Below are 20,355 nucleotides of genomic sequence, written 5' to 3'. Positions count from 1 at the left end.
GTCTTTTAATCTCCCTCCTTCCCAGGAGTAAGTTACAAATAGGCTCTCACTCTCTTCTTCACTCCTCCAGGGATAATCTTATACTAGGAGGAGGTGCTACATGGAGATTTGAAGATGAAGCCTGTTCATGCTGCAACTCTGGATCAGCAAGCAAGTTTCCTTAACAGATTAAAAGCCAAAACCCCCAATAATTAAAAGTGTCTCAGTAGCAAAGGTAAAATTTGGGTTTCGTTTCCCTACTCTTTTATTTCTCCAACTGTTTAGAATCTAAGCCAAAAAGAAAACACCTTTACTGACGCTGTAAAACAGACCTAAACAGGGTGTGCTTCAGAGACAACAGGATTCATTCTTGCCTTTTAGAGTACAGTTTGTGTGGGTCACCGTGTGATGCAGTGGTGGGGTGCTCTGTTGGCACTGTCCAGGTTCCAACATCAGCTTCTCTACTTATGTGTTGTGCTGCATATTCAATCCCTGCAATCTATTTTCCATCCAAAAATACGAGAATGTTAATTCTTACCTCTTATAGTTATTGTGAGTAGTAAAATAATAAAAATACAACAGGAAATATCCACACTTTACAACGTATTGTGTCTTCTATGAGTATGCCGCCTCTGCTTTTAGTGTGGACACGACTTACCATAAGACCGAGTTCTCTGAAGCACAAACTGTGTCTGGTTATAAGACCTGCACAGCTCCCGGCATGGAACAGAGCCTAATGCTGCGTGGATAGACTGAGGTGAGGTTGAAGGCCTGCGGCAGGAGCCCTGTTCTTCAGTGAAGTAGAGCCCTTTACTAAGAGAAAAGATATCGCTTCAGCTTACTTCACAGTTTATCAGAAAGCTAGAAAGTGTGTTTTATAATTATTGGCAAATGTATTTTGTTCAAATATGCTCAGAAACTATATTTTAAAAAAAGAAAAAAAAAAAAAGTCTGTTATTCAATCGTGAATCTTTGCTGCTCTCTAGTGGAAGAAAAACACAAAGCAATGACCAGTGTTGGCCTCAGCTACTGATGATCAGAGGTGGATATGATCTAAGTACTTTGTGGTCATACATACAACTACAAAAGAATAAATAAAAATCATAAAAGTCATTTCTGAGTATCAAAACAGCTTTTCCTCGTGTTTCCCAAGCAGATGCTCTCATACCTTTATTGAGTTTTTTTTTCAACATTTGCATTAATGTCTCAGACAATTTATTTGCATTCACAATCTAGTTCTGAGGGATAATCTGAAACATTGTTTTAAATTTTTCACCAATTATATCCAGTTTTAACATAAGCAACGTGAAAGTCGGGAAATGGTTGCAGGTGGAGACTATCATTTAGAAATACAACAGGTGCCAAGGGTCCTTGGGTTCCGTTCTCACGTAGACGTGCATAGTTAATCCTGCACTCTAACTTCAGATTACAATCCCAATTTTAGGCCACTCAGATGCCCACAGCAGGGTCCCAAAGAATCCTCAGTTCAATCCAGACACTTTTCTGAGTCCTGGGGAGCTTCAAAACTCAGTAAAGGGAAGGTTGGTTGAAATATAACAACATAAAAAGACATAGTCTTTACATGTAAAAAGGAAAGTCCGTGGCCACATGTGCCGCTGTATAAGATGATGGGCAGCGATCTGTCAGAATACCGCTGTATTGATACAACCCCAGAGACTGCAGGGAGGGAAGGTTACAGTGCAAATGCTTCCTAGAGTAGGCAGAAAATGAATGGGTTCTGGAAAGCTGGGTAACGTGTTCAATGAATAAGTAACGGCATCTCTGGAGAAGTCAGGAGTAGAACACTGGATTAGAAAAGTGCAGCACCAGCTTCAGGGAAAGGTCTAACCAGGAACTGTTGCAGTGGTGGGCACGTTCAGAAAAGCAATCAAAGGATAACCTAGTTAGAACCCCATGAGGAGGACCATTAAGACCCATATCAACTCAGACTTCATCAGCTTTGAAAAGCTGTTGAAAATGTATAAGGGATGTGTAACTTCACAGTTTATCATATTTAAATGTATAACAAAAATCTAAAAGTTACCTTTGACCTTAAGCTTATAAAACTCATTTTATTTCATTTTTTATTTTTCTATTTGACACTATATATGTAATATAATGTGGTTTCCGTGCATGTATGCATTTTGCAGTGATCAAAACCGGGTCACTGCATACCTACGGTCTCGAACATTTATCTTATCTCTGAGGTGGAATGTTCAAAAACCCTCTCTTCCGGACACTTCTAAACGTGCACAACATGACTGTTCATTGTAGTCTCAATGCTGTGCAAAGGAACTGTGACTCCATATCCAACACTCCCTGTGCCTGGTCCAGTTCTGGGAAACCATCATTCTTTTCTGGCTTTCTGGGATGAATGCTCACATTCCAAACCTAGGAGGCAGGGTAATAAAATGTGTGTCACTCAGTGTTTGACTTATTTCTCATCTGACACTTAAAATCTTAAGATCACTGAGTGATTTAAACATTGCCTGGTAACTCTTTACACTGTTTCTACCACATCCCCCCCTTCCTTCTCCCTCTGTCCCCCATGGAAGGGACAGAAACCAGAGCGTGGTGCACGCTTTGCCATGCAAGCACTCTACCACCGAGTTCCACCCATAACCATCCCACCATACTTTTTCACAGAACAGAATTCTTTATTTATCATATTGAAGTCTTTTTTAGATTATACAATCTATGAGGTTTAAGCACTATTTCCTATACTGTGGATATTGCTTGACACACAGCAAGTGTTTGAGCAGAGATTTTAAATTTAAATTAATTTTAACTGAACTGTGTTAGAACTTGTCTCGAAAGAACAGAGATAATTCATTGAAACATCACCTTTGGTGGCCTAAGCCCTCCATCTCCCTCCGTACATCACTGTGTTTGAAGTACTGAGATGTGGTATCAGAAATAAAAGTTTTAGCTTAATAGCTCCAAGTGATGGCATTGCACTCTTCTTCCCATGGAGATTGGCCATGGGAAGGTAGCTCCGTCTTGACTGTCAGGGTCCCGTTCGTCTTGCTACACTGAAGATGCCAATTACAGGAAAAAACAAACACACCCTTGTGCCTGTAGGAAATCCTCCTCGCATACATGGTTCAGAATTTTTATGACAAAATATGCTTTTGAAATGCACATGAACATCCCTGAGATACACCATATGCTTAGCTATAAAACAAGCATCAACAGGTTTTAAAGGATTATGTTCCACAAAGGAGGCACTGGCCATATTTGGTTGTGAACTCTAGAAATGTCCTGTAAAGAAATCACCCAACAGATCGTGAGCACTTAATATACGTAAGGAATATCTCAACAATTACTTTAACATACTGATTCCTTGTTGCGATGTTGATAGCTTGGGATTTATGTAAGTAAAATGCCATCACTGTGTTTAAATCATACAAGGTATATTCATAAACTGCAGTGGAATTAAATTAGAGGTTAGTAACAAGAAAATATCAGAGGAAAGGTGGGGGTGGATTTGGGAAATACTTTGAGATGATTCTAACTGTTAAAAACAATTAACGAAAAAATGCATAAGAGCAATAGACAGAAGAACGAGCATAGCTCACCAACCCAAGTGCTACTTGATAACCTACATTCTTTTCTTAAGAATATATACAGAGAAAAACCACACACACACAATGAATAAATAATAAATCATAAGGATTAGAAAAATGATAAAATAGAAAAGAGAAAATATTAAATTGATATTAAAATATTAAAATTTTGACAAATTTTCATTAGATTAATTACACAAAAAAGAGATAATATTCAAGTGGCTAAAATTAGGAGGAGGAAGAGGAGAGAAGGAAGGAAGGAGAGAGAGAGAGAATAAAGGATAGCCTCACAAAAAGATGAGAAAGGAGAAAAGGAAAGGAGGAATTGAGGCTAATGCCAACTTGATCTTAAGAAGGAAAAAAAAAAAGCCAGTGCTAGATTTTAATACCATGCCTGATTCCAAGTTAGATTACAAAGCCATAGTCACAGGATCTGGCACAGGAATAGACATGGAGTCAACAGAACAGAGTAGATATAAACCCATACAAGCTACAGTGACCCAAGTTTTGACAAAGATGTCAAAACCATACGTTAGAGAATAAACAGCCTCTTGAACAAACAGCTGGGAAACTAGATTTCCACATGAAACTAAATCCCTTTCTCTCACCCTGTGCAAAACAAAATCAACATCAAATAGATCAAAGATCTGAAACTCTTAAACTCTTTGAGGAAAGGGAACAGAAAACACTGAAAACATCAGCATAAGCCACTCAAAAAATAATGGCTGCAAATCCAACCACCCCAGTTCTAGGCATGAGAAATCTACTTTCAAATTGTTGGTCAGAGGCATCCAAGAGATCTCTAAACAATTTTAAGCTATTGCTGTTGCCCTTGGTTGAAGGTAAGGCCCTATTGCTGAAAGGTCTTCATACACAGTACTCAAGCTAGATTTGATCTGAAATCCTCTTCCTGGAAGACCAGCTTTCACAGTACCAAAAGGTATTCACATGATGCCAAGAGAGAGAAGAAGACAATAATAGTCCTGCCCAGTAATGATATCTTTGAACTATTGTTGCAGCCCAAGCTTCCCCACGCTTGGGGGCCAAAAATGTTGAGAACTGCTCTACCCCATGTTTGAGGTTCAAAATGTCTCAGACCATTCTGTCAGTGTTTGAACCCGCACTGCCAAAAGCCTTGGGGACTAAACTGTTAGGGCCTGTGCTGCCCCAAGCTGCTTCAGTCCGCCAGTTGGGGTTCAGCAAGAGAGAGAGTGAGGATGGACTCAAGGAATGGAGACCAGACAGAGTGTGATTCAATCCCGTTTATTCTTCAGTCTCTCTTCTTCTCTCCAAGTCCCTAGTCTTGAATTCCTAGTCCCTAGTTCCTAGTCCCTAGTGCCTCCAAGTTCCAAGTTCCTTCTTCCAAGTGCTAAGTGCCTAATGTCTAATTCCAAGTTCTTCCTCCAAGTGCCAAGTGCCTAATACCTAATAATCCTTCTTCCAAGTTCTCTAGTCCAAGTGTCTTCTTCCTCAATGCCTAATTCCTACTCCAAGTTGTACTCCAAGTTGTATTCTCTAACCTAATTCCTAGTTCCAAGTTGTACTCCCGAGTGCCTAATAATCTGTTGCTCTCTTCTGTCTGCCTCTTGCCTTTTATATGTCTCACTTCTAAGCCACGCCTCTCAGTCACGCCTTTAAGTCATGCCCTTAGGCCTTGTCTCTAAATCTGATCTCAAGTCGCACCCTTAAGTCTTGGCTCTAAATCACAGCTTTAAGTCTCACACACCCAAGGGAAGATCCTGGGTATGTAAACCAAGATGTTATCAGAGTATGCTCAGCTGTTGCAGGCTGATGTAATCAAGTTTTTTATCAGGGTATATGGCTCAAGATGGCTGCAAGGATGATATCCACCTTCTGTCGGCTCCCCACAAACTATAACAATGAATTCAGCAAGATATCCCTGAAGATATCCCTAATACCTAATAATCTTCTTCCAATAGTGATACCCATATCTTGGTAGTAACCAGCAGCTGTCCAATTGAACTTAACATTCCTGGTACTAGAAATGTACTCAATTTCCAGGGCTACTGATGACATGAATCTTGCACAACTTACTAGAACCACTTTACTAAACCAGAGTAATTCCTGACTTCATTCTACATTCCCTACATTTATCTGTAGGGAATTTATACTACAGATAAATGTAGCTCTCACCTCTCATCCAAGAAGCTTCTCTTTGCATCAGATGGAGACCATTACAGAAAACCACAACTGATCAAAGTGCAAAGACCAACAGATCATGGACTGCCAAGTGCATATATCTAAATAATTTTTGCACCTGAGGCTTGAACAACATCGGACAAGAGAGGAAGAGAAACTGAAGAGCCAGAGGATCAGGAAGCCTATGGTGAAACTGTGTCTCCTGGAATTGAAGGAGATGCTACACCCACAATACCTCAACAATACGGCTGCCTAAAAAGGACCTGAACAATGACATTAGTAGACACGCCATTGTAAAAGGGAGAAATCTCACAGGACCCCACCCCAACACAGAAAACTGCAGGAAACAACTAAGGATTGCTAAGAGAGGGAAAGTTAGTTGTTCCTAGGAACGAGCCCCCTAACTGGATGTCCAATTCCAAGGGTCTGTCCTGAAGTCAAATACATGCAGGCAGATGGACTCAGAAGGTCACATTTGAATAGGTATGCATTTACACATACATGTTACAATAACAATTCAAGAAAAAGAGCCCATACATTTGAGAAGGGGTGAGTCGGGGTACATAGAAGGTGTTTGAGGGAGTGAAAAGAAGAGGGAAATGATGTAACTATATTTTAATTTAAGAAATAATAAATTTTTCATTAAAAAATTAAGACTACCCTGAGATTATATCCCAATTAGATTGTCAGTCATAAAGAAAATAACAGATGTTTTCAGTGATATGCTTATAAGGAAACACACAGTGCTTATAGGACTGTAAACTCATCCAGTTACTATGGCAATTGATATGACGGCTTCGCAAAAACTACATAGATATTCTATACTACCCAGACTTCTAGACTTCTATTCATGGGCCTCCAAATCACATCTCACAGAGAACCTTACACATCAGTGTTGGCTGCAACATGAGTCACAACAGCTAGGTAATAGACGAGCCTAGGTGTCCATCAATAGAGGAATAGATAAGGAAAATGTGATATACATGCACACTGGACGGACTTGTCTCAGCTGTAAAGAACAAAGTTGTGTTGTCTGCAAGAAAATGGATTCAACTAGAGAATTAAGCCAGTCTCAGACAAATATCGTCTGTTTTCTCCCATTTGTGGCTCTTACATATTATATACATAAAATGTGTAGGCATATATGGCTTGAAAATATACAAGAAGCTGTCTAGGGGACAAAGGAGAGTAAGAGAGGAGATGGTAGGGGTGTTTGCTGGGAAAACACTCAGCATATAATACTTGTACAAAAACTTTTCTAACTGACTTTAGATGGTTAGCCTGTGAGTTAAGGGCCTATAGCAAATTCATGGCTCTTAGTTTATTGTTAGGGTGTTTTCTATATTTTATTTAGAAATAGCTGAGAGGAGTTAACAGACAACAGTCCAGATTGCCTTACATGAATAGTTGGTTTTCAAAATGTCAGAAGTCCACAGAATTGACATTACAAACATTTCTGTATTAATGTTCATTGTGATTAGAGACCTGTCTGCTCCTGACAGCTTCCTGTCTTGGATTCTAAGAAGAAATTGAGCATCTTTAGAGTTACTCCAGTTGTGATGATAGATAGATAGCCACTAGGCAAGAATTGCCTCTTTTTATCTACAGACAAATTACTGTCCAGAAAAGGACACACTTGTGGAATAGTCAACTGATTATATCTGCCAAGACAGAGTAATCAGCCCTTAATAATTCTGCATCACTAGGTCTGTCAGATGATCCTGGGCCAGAAGGCTGAAGATCAGATGCGCCAACGTTCTGTAGTATAGGGACTGTCCAGGTGTTCAGCAGTCTCTATAAATTGGCTAAGTTTTAGAAACTATGCTCTGTGCTTCCCATAATTTCAGTTAACTCAGTCATTCTGGATTTCTGACGGGGTTGAAGACTTATAGTCTCATTATCAATCCCAGCTATTTACTTTGAGAGAAAAAATTTAAAAGGATGGTTTTTAGCTGACATTCGTTCTAAAGCCAAGAAAAAAGCCAGGTTCAGAACTAAGTCTTTTAGGTAGGAGAAATGACAGAGGTTCTGTTTCGTCAACAAAATGATGGACTGGGTATTAGGTCTATCTTGTACCTTACTGATATAAATTGGTATAGTTATGCTCTAATTGTATTCTGAGAGAAAAGTTTTATTTTAACAGGAAGGGTGATATGTAGAAGGAGCTAAGGTGGGAGGAGTAAGGAGAGGAGGAGAAGGAGAGGAGGAGCTACATGACAAGAGGGTAGGGGACATGGAGGTGGATGTTCACATGTCTCCTCCTGTCAAAGGTAGTTGATATATCTAGGTTGGGTATTGGGTTACACTTCTGATTGTATGGGCATCTTGATATTGAGCATTACCAAACTTATAAAACCTTTAATTAACATGTTTAAAAAGTGTATAAAAGCAAAAAAAAATACAAATTATTCTTTCAGTCTCACAGCCTTCTTTGTTTTCTACAATTTATCTTAATAATAACTTTGTCATTATTTAGCATTACATGTTTAATAAATCTCCTCTTAATAAAAACAAGAATTAAAAAAAATATGTGTACCAAAATGTCCACATACAACAGTACCACGAACAATGAATATACACTGTGGAAAACAGTTTTTAAAGAGAGAAGGAAAGAAAATAATGAAAACTATCTCTATTTTCATGTAATGTGAAGATCTATTTAAAAATAAGGAATCAGAAGAAAGAAGCAATGTCCCAAAGGACCAGCCCCATACCCACATTTGAACAAACAGCATCCATGAGAACAGGATTTGTGGGGCGGACCTCAATGTTCAAGAGTTGTCTTGATGCCAGCAAAGACCCATGAGTTCCTGTGCCTACCAGATATGTCCTTCAAGCACACAAGGAAAGTTCAGGATCCAATGGTTCCTGGTCCTCTGCCTAACAGGTTCACTTCCTTGACAAGCCATTGATATCTCTTAGGAATTGGAAGTGAGAGAGGGTTGGTGGCAGGGGGGTGGGGGTGGGGGGAGTGGGGGGGTGGGGGGGAGGGCAGTAACTCACTTTTGGTGATTACAAAACATGCAGCTCACACAACCCTTCTGCTACTCTGTCTGGTGGCAGGCACTGTGCAGCCTTGAGTGACATGTAATGCTCTCTTCTGCCAAGGCTGAGTGTGTGAGACTCAGGAACTGTTCTCTGCCCTATCTCTATGATGGTGGTTGTCAGATCCTCTCATCAGTGGTCCAGCTTCAAAGTCTGCATAGATGTCCTCCAGGTAAAATGGCAGAACAGACTGTTCATCCAAGAAAGATCCGAGATACTGAGCTTTCGGCAGCTGCCTGCAAGCAGAAGGACTTGGAGATCATGCAGCAGAAACAGAAAGGGGCAATTGAAAACGAACCCAAGTAGCTTTGTGGCTTCCTGTCTAACCCTCTTGCCCTATGCCTGTGTGTCTGGAGCCTGTCCCACCATGCTGTATCAAAGGTCACAGCATGTGGGGAGCGGGTGTGGCGGCCAGCTAAAATGGCGCCTAAGCTTATGAATGGCACCTGCCTAAGTTTATGAATGGCACCTGCCTGGTTTTGTGAATGGTGCCTGACTTCCTCACATAACCCCGTCAGAGCCACATCCACAGAACTGCGTGGCAGCGAGTCTGCGCTGCCACGCAGAATCAGGCCATTTGACGTGTGCCAATGGTGTGTGCCCACGTGGCAGTCTCTGAGTGACCAGGCATGGGGATAAAAGGGAAAGTGGAATGGGGATCTGGGGCTTCCAGAGAGATATTGTAAAAAGGTTCCTGAGTAAACTGCCTTGGGAAGAATCTTGTGTCGATTTCTGGGGGTCGGAATGGGTAGCGACAACAGCACTGATGGCATCCCCTTTCTCCCAGTCTCCAATGAACTCTTTTTTTGTTTCCTTCCCCTCCTCAGGTAGCTCTCCTCCTAGGCCACTCCTGAGGTGAGCTTTTATTCCTGTGAGGCACACTGCCAAGTATTCAAAGTAGCTTTGTTTCTAAGGGTTTATCAGGATAACTGAAATATCTGAGCCAACTTCCCTGTCCTAGCCCAAAGTCATTTTCATGTCTGAAGCCTACTTCTTTGTTCTAGCCTAAGATTTAGATTCCTGCCTGAAATTAATGCTTGCATGTAATTAAAATGGTATAAAAGCAAAAAGGAGGAGGAGGGATAGGATGGGAGCTTCTGGGGGTGGGGGTGGGGAAAGGAGATGGCATCTGAAATGTAAATACATAAAATATCCAATAAAAAAAGAAAGTAGCTTTGTAATAAAAAAAAAAAAACAAAAAACAGGTATGAAGACTGATGTATCACCTGCACAGTACTGCAGTTGCTTCCCACACTCCCAACACAATAGGAAGATATAGACCCACGCTCAGCTAGAACCGTAGCCTTCACAAGAGGGACAGCAAGCGAGCGGGAGGAGTGTCCAGAGGGTGAGATAACCCAGGCTACACATAAGACTGTAAAGACAAATGGAGCCACTGGTAAAGAAAACTGCTAAAGTGAAGAAAGCTCTGACGGGCACCGGACGTCTGCCTAAAACAGGTTGAAAGCTAGCACACGCAAATGTAAAACAGGTTGAAAACTAGCACACGCAAATGTACGAAATGAAATAAACAGGAGTCACAGGTTCAACACTCGCCAGCCCAATACTCAAGGACCCCAAAAAGTGTTCTCAACATTTTCAGGTTCTTTTTTCACTCCTGTACCCACCACCCCCACCACTCCCATCATTTTGTTTTCTTTGATTTGAGACAGAGCCTCACAGAACCGTGGCCTGAAAGTTGACGTGCAGTTGCTGAGGACAATCTTAAATTTCTGATCCTCTGCTTCCCAAATGCTTGGAGCTGCAGGTTCCACCATGTCATTTACACAGTACTGGTGAGCAAACACAAGGCTTTATGCACACTGGGTGGGCAATGAACTATATCCCCAGCCCCTGTTTTCCTTAGACTTTTAGTGTATTTTTACCGTATTATGTTCAATTATTTTATTATTGTCTGTCATATTTTTATATAATTTTGTTTGTACAATTTTTTTTTCAATACTGGGCAATCTCTTTCCCTCTCCCCATCACTCTCCCCCTCCCTCTGCCCCTCCCCACTTTCACTCTCTGTTTCCTTTTGTGTCTACTGTTTCCTCCCCTCCCTCTCTTCCCCTCTCCTCCTCCTCCTCCTTCTTCCTCTCTCTCTCCTTTTGTGTCCACTATGTTTCCTTTCCTCTCTCTCACTTCCTTTCTTTTCCTCTCCTCCTTTCCCTCTTCCTCCTCCTCCTCCTCTTTCTTTTATCTCTCTCTCTCTCTCTCTCTCTCTCTCTCTCTCTCTGTCCTTTTGTGTCCACTATGTTTCCCCCCTCTCTTCTTCCCCTCTCCTTTACTTTCAGTAGAATTTTGAGTTTACCTGACTTGATTTGGGGTTGTGTTGGCTTTTTCTTTTCTACTTGGGGTGGATTGAGTTTATTTCAGTTCATTTTTTAACTCCCATTTTAATTTTCCCTTTACCTTCTTATAGCTTTCTAATTTTATTTTTGGACTTCATTATTGGAATCTGAATTTTTTCTTTTTTTTTTTCTTTCCCAATTCTTATCCTTTTCTCTTTACCTCCATCACTTGCTTCTCCACCCCCACTATTCTTCATTCATTTAACGGTGCTTTGAGTCTACCTTCCCCTTTGTGCTGGCTCCTTTTGTTCATGTCTCACACTATTTCCACTTTCTCCTAAATAATTAAATTAATGGCATATTCTACCTTAGTTCTCCTCTTTTCTGCCTTATGCTTGCTGGTGATGTGCATTTCTCTGTCTTGTTTGTTTTGATGTTGTTGGTGTTATATGGATGTATCTCTTCACTTGAACAATCAAGAGTGGGCTTCTCAGCCGGCAGTGGTGGCACACGCCTTTAATCCCAGCACTTGGGAGGCAGAGGCAGGCAGATTTCTGAGTTCGAGTCCAGCCTGGCCTACAGAGTGAGTTCTAGGACAGCCAGGGCTACACAGAGAAACCCTGTCTCGAAAAACCAAAAAAAAAAAAAAAAAAAGAGTGGGCTTCTCAGAGTTGGAGAGATGACTCAGTTGTTAAGAGCACTGACTGCTCTTCCAGAGATTCTGAGTTCAATTCCCAGCAACCACATGGTGGCTCACAACCATCTGTAATGGGATCTGATGCTCCTCTCTTCTGGTGTGTCTGAAGACAGTGACAGTGTACTCATAAATTTAAAAAAAAAAAAAAATGTGGGCTTCTCACTAATAAAAGCTCCAAAGAATAGAAAAATATGGAACCAACATATGCACAAATCACAGCACAGAAACACAAGAGGATTATGAAAAATGTGAGGGACATGACTCCAAGATCATAACTCTTCAACGATTGAGCTTAAACAGGAAAACATGACAGATAAAGATTTCGGAAATTATTACTAAATATGACAAAGACCTCAAAAAGTACACAAACAGATTAATTTAGGCCTGGGAAAGAAAGATACATAGAGGAAAAAGTTAGAAAAATACACAAGAATATCAGCAACAAGGTTGGAAATGAAAACAACATGGAGAACTTCAGCAATAAGATTAAAAAATGGGGAAAAAATAGAAATGAGTGGAAAGCATCACCAACATTCTACTGAGAACAAAGAAACAAGCAAAAGAGGAGAAATGGAGAACAAGGTAAAAAAAATTTGCCCAAATGCCAATAATTTAAAAAAATACAAATGAGCAAAGCCACACTGTCTAAGCATCCTGGAATACTATCAAGAAAGCAAACCAAAGAATTCATAGATTAGGAGGAGTTGTTAAAATAAAAATTAAAGACAATAAGAATCGATTCAGTTAAGTCATAGCAAAAATTCCCAAATCTAGAGAAACAGTAATACAAAAAAATACATCTATACACATGCATGACATATATATGTGTGTGTGTACATATATACATATATATATGAACCCCTCCATGACATATTAGAGTCAAGATGTCAAATTTGTCCAAGAAACAATGGCAAAGGAGGGAAAGTCCCAACTCACCTGCAAAAACAAGCACATCAGAACCACCTCAGCTTTCTCATCAGCTGTCCAAAATGAGGAAAGAAGGGAACCGTGTCCTCAAGCCTTGGAACAAATGCCTTCGGATTGTTATTGCTACATCTAGCATCGTTATCTATTAAAATTAATGTTGAAATGAGGAAATTTCAAGATGGACACAAACTAAGTCCTGGCAAGTCCTGGATGGCTTGAAACTCTTATCACTTTAAGTAGAGGAAGAAAGACAGTTTCCATCACAAGATCACAGGAAAGAATATGTTTCATAAGGAATAGATCAACAAGGGGAGAAAGGAAGAAATTCATTGTGCCTAACACAGTGAACCAGCAGACCCCTGATACAGAAGAGAACAAACAAGTCAACCAACCATAAAAACCACCAGTAAAGAACCAGGAGTTCCTAAGTATCTCTCAACAATAACCACAGATACGAATGACTGTGGCGTTTTGAATGAGAACAGACCTTACAGGCTCATATATTTGAGTATTTGGTTCCCAGTTGTTGGAACTCTTTTGGAAGGATTAGGACACAGGGGCTGGCTGGAGGAAGTGTGTCACTGGGATGGGTTTCGAAGGTTTCGGAATCCCATGCCATTCCCAGCCCCGCCTCCTTCCCTTTGTCCCTCCCTTTCTCTCCCCTCCCTCCGTCCCTCCCTCCCTCTCTTCCTTCCTCCCCCCCCCCTCACTCTCCCTGTTTGCTGATCAGGATATAAGCTCTCAGCTATTGCTCCAGCACCTTGCCCATCTGCCTGCTGCCATGTTCCCTCTGGAGAGCTCTAACTCTCTAGAACAGTGACTGCAAATGTTTCCTTTGTAAGTTGCCTCAGTCATAATGATTTGTAACTGCAATAGAAAAGTAACTGAGACACTGGCCTCTGCATACCACCAAAGACTGGCTAATTGGACTACTGAAAACTATATCCAGCTGTCTGCTGTTTCCCAGAAACAAATCTCAGTTTTCTACTGAGCTAGAGAGTCAAAGGACAGAGGACAATCTGTCAATAAAACGAATGCTGAACATAGGTCGGCATGGCTGTTGTGATATCTGATGAAGGCGGCTTCAAATCAAAACTAGTAAAAAGAGATAAAGATCACGGAATAAAAAGAAGTAACAACTCATCTTGAAAATATAGCTGCAAATGTAGGCATAAATTTTTTTGCAACCTACTTTTAATAAGGCTTCAATCTCTCCTCTAGCCCACTACCCAGCAGAGGTAATGGAAGAGAAAAGTTATTATGATGTGGGGGAAGTGGACCGGTTTACCAATAGTTCTTTGGGAGTGAACTCGATCTTTTTTTGGCAGCAGTTCAGTCCCATAGAAAATACCAAATACAACTCAGCAGCGGCAGACCAGTCCTCTAGGAAGGCAGACATCATGCTGTAGGTGGCTAGGAAGGAAGACACCAGCAGCTGTAGTTCAATCCTGAAGAACCTGCAAGGCTGACCAACCTGTGTGAGGCAAGGCCTCAGAAGCTGCTCCAGGAACCTCACCCTCGGGAGCAGATCATGGGTGAGTTCCTCTCAATGGTGACATTACCACAAGTTGAGCTTGACAACTCTATATAATGCAAACCAATGCATGCATGTTGTTACCAAAGGCTAGTGAGTCAGAGCAAACCAAACCAATGCTCAGTGCTCATCTCCCACTGTCTGTGGGGTCATATTTATACTCCTTCATCCTGGGACCTTTCACATGTTTGCTATATCAAAACATCCTTTCACCTGTGTCTGCTTCAAGAAAGCATTCTTTCCTATGTCTGTTCCAGCAAAACATCTTATTAGCTGCGTGCCCCAGCAAAACATCATTTGACATAACTGACGTTCCAAAGAAACTAGAAGTTTCCACTTCAGCAAATAAATATTCAGTAAATATTGGAGCTCTCGGTTTAACTAAACAAACACTAACGGGCATAAAAAGCCAGATAGCTCCTGAGATGATATCAGTGGATGACTTCCTCTCACGTAAAGGTAGGTCACCCAGACTCAAAAGTCAATGAACAAAGGTTAAAATTAGACTACACAATTGAGCTGGGGAGATGGCTAAGTAGCTAAGAGCACTTGATGCTCTTGTAGAAGACTCACATTTAGTTCTCATCACTCACGAGATGGCTCATAGTTATCTGTAATTCCAGTTCCAGGGGGCTGACTGTCTCTTCTGGCCCCTGAGACCACTGCATGCACATGCTACACACATGTAGGCGAAGCACCCATACATGTAGAATTATATATATATATTTTTTTTTCTAAAAATAAAAGTGTACATAAAGCTGGAGCTGGAGAAGTTGCTAAATGGTTAAGCACTCTTGTCGCTCTTCAGGAAGACCTGAGTTTGACTCCCAGCACCCACATGGTGGCTCACAACTGTCTGTAGTTCTAGTCCCAGGGGAGCCAATGTCCTCTTCCGACCTTCATGGGCACTAGGCATGCAAGCAGTGCACAAACATATGTGCAGGCAAAACACACATTTTTTAAAAAAACAGAGTGAATCTAATTAAAAAGTAAGTGTATAAACAACTTAAATAGATCGATAACAAGTTACATGACTGATAGTCTCCCATCTAAAAGAAACCAGATGAATTCAATACAAAATTGTATTGAATACAAATCTTCAAGAATGTGCTAACATAGTCTAGGAGAGACTATGGCAGTATGCCAGGACCTGCACAGGGTTCAAGCCAGATGCTGTTCCACCACTGAGATGAGGAAGTGAACATAAGCTCCTGTCTCTAAGCAAGAAACTATCTCCAATTGACATCTGCTTATAAAGGAAAAATCGAGTTTCTCCAATGGAGTATCACTGGGTATATTAACCACACAGCCAGCCCTCCTAGGGGCAGCCCTCCTATCCAGAAATAAAGGGCCCACACAAAACAAACTCAAGGATATTGTTGTAGTCTTTTTTTTTTAATCTCATATTACTTTGTTTGGACATATTCTGTCTTACTTGTCTTTTGCTTGTATAGGATAGTTTCCAGTTTTGTATTTTTATAGTGTGTTTCTTGCGTCTTTTTCTTTGTTTTTTAAATTGTTTTATTTGGGGGTTCATTTATTTGTTTTCTAAAGAACAGTAGAAAAGGGGGCATGGAGTTGGGTGAGTAGGAAGATCTGTGGGGGAGTTGGAGGAGGAGACACTGTAATCAGAATATATTTTACAAAATCGTTTTCAACTAAAAATGTATTGATAAACAAGAAAGTGCTAACACCAATTCTTCTCAACTGTTCTCTTAAAAGGAGAGTGAAAACTTCCAAATTACATTTACAAAGTCAGTACTGTCCTAGTACTGTCCAAATCAGATAAGGATACAACAAAAGGAAAAACAACAACCATTAAGCCAATTTCCCTGATGAATTTCAACAAAAAATTCTCTGAAGCATCTTTGTACATCTCAAGACCACAGTAAGATGATGGTGGATTAAAACCTACTTGATTTCATTTCAGGAATGCAGGAATGATTCAACAAGTGTGTATTAATAACTGTATGGCAGTGTACATGTGGTATGAGTTTAAAATTTAATTGTAATCCCTGATAGCCATCAATAAAAAATTAGAGTCGCAAAAGGAACAAAATAGGGGATTAATATAATAACACACCAAAAGAATCAACATAAGTAACTATAACAGAGCAATTAAGAATATGACCGTGCATATTCCTCATCCATGATCAATTTAAACATAAAATGTACTAAATCCTTCCAATAAAAGTTCATCAGAATACACTTCAGAAAAACTGATCCAATTGTATTCTGTCTATCAGAGACTCCTCTTAGTTTTAATACTGTGAAGTGTTGAAAGTGAAGGCATCTGGAAAGACACAGCATACAAACTGAACAAAGAGAGCTTTCTTGCTATGTTAATATCAGACAAAATAATATAAAGTTTAGGTCATAAGCTGATACAATAGACAAGTATTTTATGTGAAATACTGATAAAATTGTAAACTACAAAGATAGAGGAATTGTAAATCATACATTATTTGTTTTATAGAGTTTTGCTGGGTTCAAAACATGAAATAATCTAACAGATTTGAAAGAGGAGAAGACAATTTTATAAAAGCAATTGGGGATTAATACCTTACTTTCAATAATGAATAGAATATTTAAACTAGTCAACAAGAAACCACAGGTCACACTTCAGCAAAGTGGCTGGATATAAGATCAACTCAAACAAATCAGTAGCCTTCCTCTACTCAAAGGATAAACAGGTTGAGAAAAAATTAGGGAAATGACACCCTTCACAATAGTCACAAATAATATAAAATACCTTGGTGTGAATCTAACCAAGCAAGTGAAAGATCTGTATGACAAGAACTTCAAGTCTCTGAAGAAAGAAATTGAAGATGGAAAGATCTCCCATGCTCCTGGATTGGCAGGATTAATATAGCAAAAATGGCCATCTTGTCAAAAGCAATTTACAGATTCAATGCAATCCCCATCAAAATTCCAAATCAATTCTTCACAGAGATAGAAAGAGCAATTTGCAAATTCATTTGGAATAACAAAAAAACCCAGGATATCGAGAACTATTCTCAACAATAAAAGAACTTCTAGGGGAATCACCATCCCCGACCTCAAGCTGTACTACAAAGCAATAGTGATAAAAACTGCATAGTATTGGTACGGAGACAGGCAGGAAGATCAATAGAATAGAACAGAACTGAAGACCCAAAAATGAACCCACACACCTATGGTCACTTGACAAAGACGCTAAAACCATCCAGTGGAAAAAAGACAGCATTTTCAACAAATGGTGCTGGTTCAACTGGAGGTCAGCATGTAGAAGAATGCAAATCAATCCATTCTTATCTTCTTATACAAAGCTCGAGTCCAAGTGGATAAAGAACCTTCATATAAAACCAGATATACTGTAACTAATAGAAGAAAAGGTGGGGAAGACCCTCGAATACCTAGGCACAGGGTAAAAGTTCCTGAACAGAAGACCAATGACTTACGCTCTAAGATCAAGAATTGACAAATGGGACCTCATAAAATTGCAAAGCTTCTGTAAGGCAAAGGACACTGTCAATAGGACAAAATAGCAACCAACAGATTGGGAAAAGATCTTTACTAATCCTACATCCAATAGAGGGCTAATATCCAAAATACACAAAGAACTCAAGAAATTAGGCTCCAGAAAACCAAATAACACTATTAAAAAATGGGATACAGAGCTAAACAAAGAATTCTCAATTGAGGAAACTCGAATGGCCAAGAAGCACCTAAAGAAATGTCCAATATCCTTAGTCATCAGGGAAATGCAAATCAAAACAACCCTGAGATTCTACCTCACGCCAATCAGAATGGCAAAGATCAAAAACTCAGGTGATAGCAGATGCTGGCAAAGATGTGGAGAAAGGGGAACACTCTTCCATTGTTGGTGGGATTGCAAGCTGGTACAACCATTCTGAAAATCAGTCTAGTGGTTGCTTAGAAAATTGGACATAGCATTACCTGAGGACCCAGCTACACCACTCCTGGGCATATACCCAGAAGATGCTCCAACATATAACAAGGACAAATAGTCCACTAAGTTCATAGAAGCCTTATAATAGCCAGAAGCTGGAAATGACCCAGATGTCCTTCAACTGAGGAATGGATACAAAAAACGTGGTACATTTACACAATGGAATATTACTCAGCTATTAAAAACAATAAATTCGAAAAATTCTTAGGTAAATGGATAGAACTAGAAAATATTATCCTGAGTGAAGTAATCCAATCACAAAAGAACACACATGGTATGTACTCACTGATAATTGGATATTAGCCCAAAAGCTCACAATATATACATAACCCACAGACCACATAAAGCCCATGAACAAGGAAGACCAAAGTGTGGGTGCTTTGGCCCTTCTTAGAAGGGGTAACAGAATACTCATCGGAGCAAATGTTGAGACAAAGCATGAGACAGAAACTGAAGGAGGGGCTGTCCAGAGACTGCTCCATCTGGGTATCCATCCCTTGTCCATTCACCAAAGGTAGACACTGATGTGGATGCCAGGAAGTGCATGCTGACAGGAGCCTGATATAGCTGTCTCTTTATAGCTGTCTGCCAGAGCCTGAAATATACAAAGGAAGATGCTCACAGCTAACCATTGTGCTGATCATGGGGTTCCCAATGGAAAAGTGAGAGAGAAGACTGAAGGAGCTGAAAGGGTCTGTGGCCCCATGAGGAGAGCAACAATACCAACCAACCAGAGCTCCCAGGGTCTAAACCACCAGCCTGGGAGCACATAGGGAGGGACCCATGGCCCTAGCTGTATATGTAGGGGAGGATGGCATTTTCAGGCAAAGGTAGGTAAGGAAGTCCTTGGTCCAGTGAAGGCTGGACGCCCCAGTGTGGGGGAAATGATGGGTGGGGAGGTAAGAGTGGGAGAGTGGGGGGGCATATCCTCATAGAAGCAGGAGGAGGAAGAATGGGATAAGGGGTTCCTGGGTGAGGGGAGGGGATTACATCTGAAATGTAAATAAAATATCTAATAAAAAAGAAAAAAGAAAAGAAAAGAAACCACAGTTCACAAACAACATAAAAAAAAAAAAAAAACACAAAAAAAAAAAACATCTAATCCAGGAAAACCATTCTACCCAACAAGAGCAGACACACACTCTTCTCCTGGCCTATTTTCTTAAACCATAGTATGTTATGACACAAAGCATGCCTCTGCCTATTAGAAAAATTGTGTCATGCAAAGACTCCTCTCAGAACACCTAAGGCTGAAGCCAAGGATTAATCAAGAAAACTTGAAAACTGATGACTGTTCCTAGACACTTTGCCAATGCAGAATTCCTAAGAGGACATGAGAAAGTGCGTTGAGAAGGGTAAAAACAGAACACAACACACAAGGAAGCTATGGGATGTGGTAAGAACAGCAGCAAAGCATGATGTCTGGCTACAAATATCTGCACTACAAAAGAAAGATATCAAATCAGTAATCATCTTGTAATGTGTATACACACCTATAGATATAATGATGTATGTAAGGATGTATTAATGAAAGGTATATCTTTAATATTGAAGAAATGTTTTCTTTATGGTTCTTTTGAGATAATGGTTATATTTAAATGGAAAAGCAGAGATACAGACTAATTAATACCTTTTGGAAGATGCAAGTTATAAGACAGTTTATCACCTATGTATGCTAAACATGGCAACTGTTTCTTTCATATGGGTCTTAAATAAATATGGCAGATCACTTATAAATTTTCATTCAACGAACACTTTGGGGGCCACTACTCTGTTTTAGGCACTTGTTCATACATGGCTTCATCTCAGTGTCCCTGAAGTTCCCTCTCTGATCCTGAATATAAGGAGCTGGCCCACTCCCTCCACAGATTGACCCCAACTATTGGCCTTTAAATTTTAAATCTCCTCTCTAATCGTTAAATGCAATTCAACTTATGGTAGTAGATTGCCTGAGCTCACAGGCATTACTTAAGGTTAACTTCAGAGGAGAGGTGCAAATCTTAAAACCAGTGACCATCACTACCATGTGCAACTTCTCTATTTGTCAAACTGTCTCTTCTGTCAAGTGCCCACACTGTGGAACTTGGTTTGACCTTCTTTCCCTAACACTGTTTCTGCTGTGAGACCACTGGATGGGATGGCTATAGAACCTGTTCTCACTGGATCTTCTTGCTGTTATTCCAGCCATAGATCATCCATCT

This window comes from Arvicanthis niloticus, chromosome 12, assembly GCF_011762505.2.
Source record: "Arvicanthis niloticus isolate mArvNil1 chromosome 12, mArvNil1.pat.X, whole genome shotgun sequence".
Taxonomy (NCBI): domain Eukaryota; kingdom Metazoa; phylum Chordata; class Mammalia; order Rodentia; family Muridae; genus Arvicanthis; species Arvicanthis niloticus.
The sequence above is the reverse complement of the archived record's forward strand: the minus strand, read 5'-3'. Positions refer to the sequence as shown.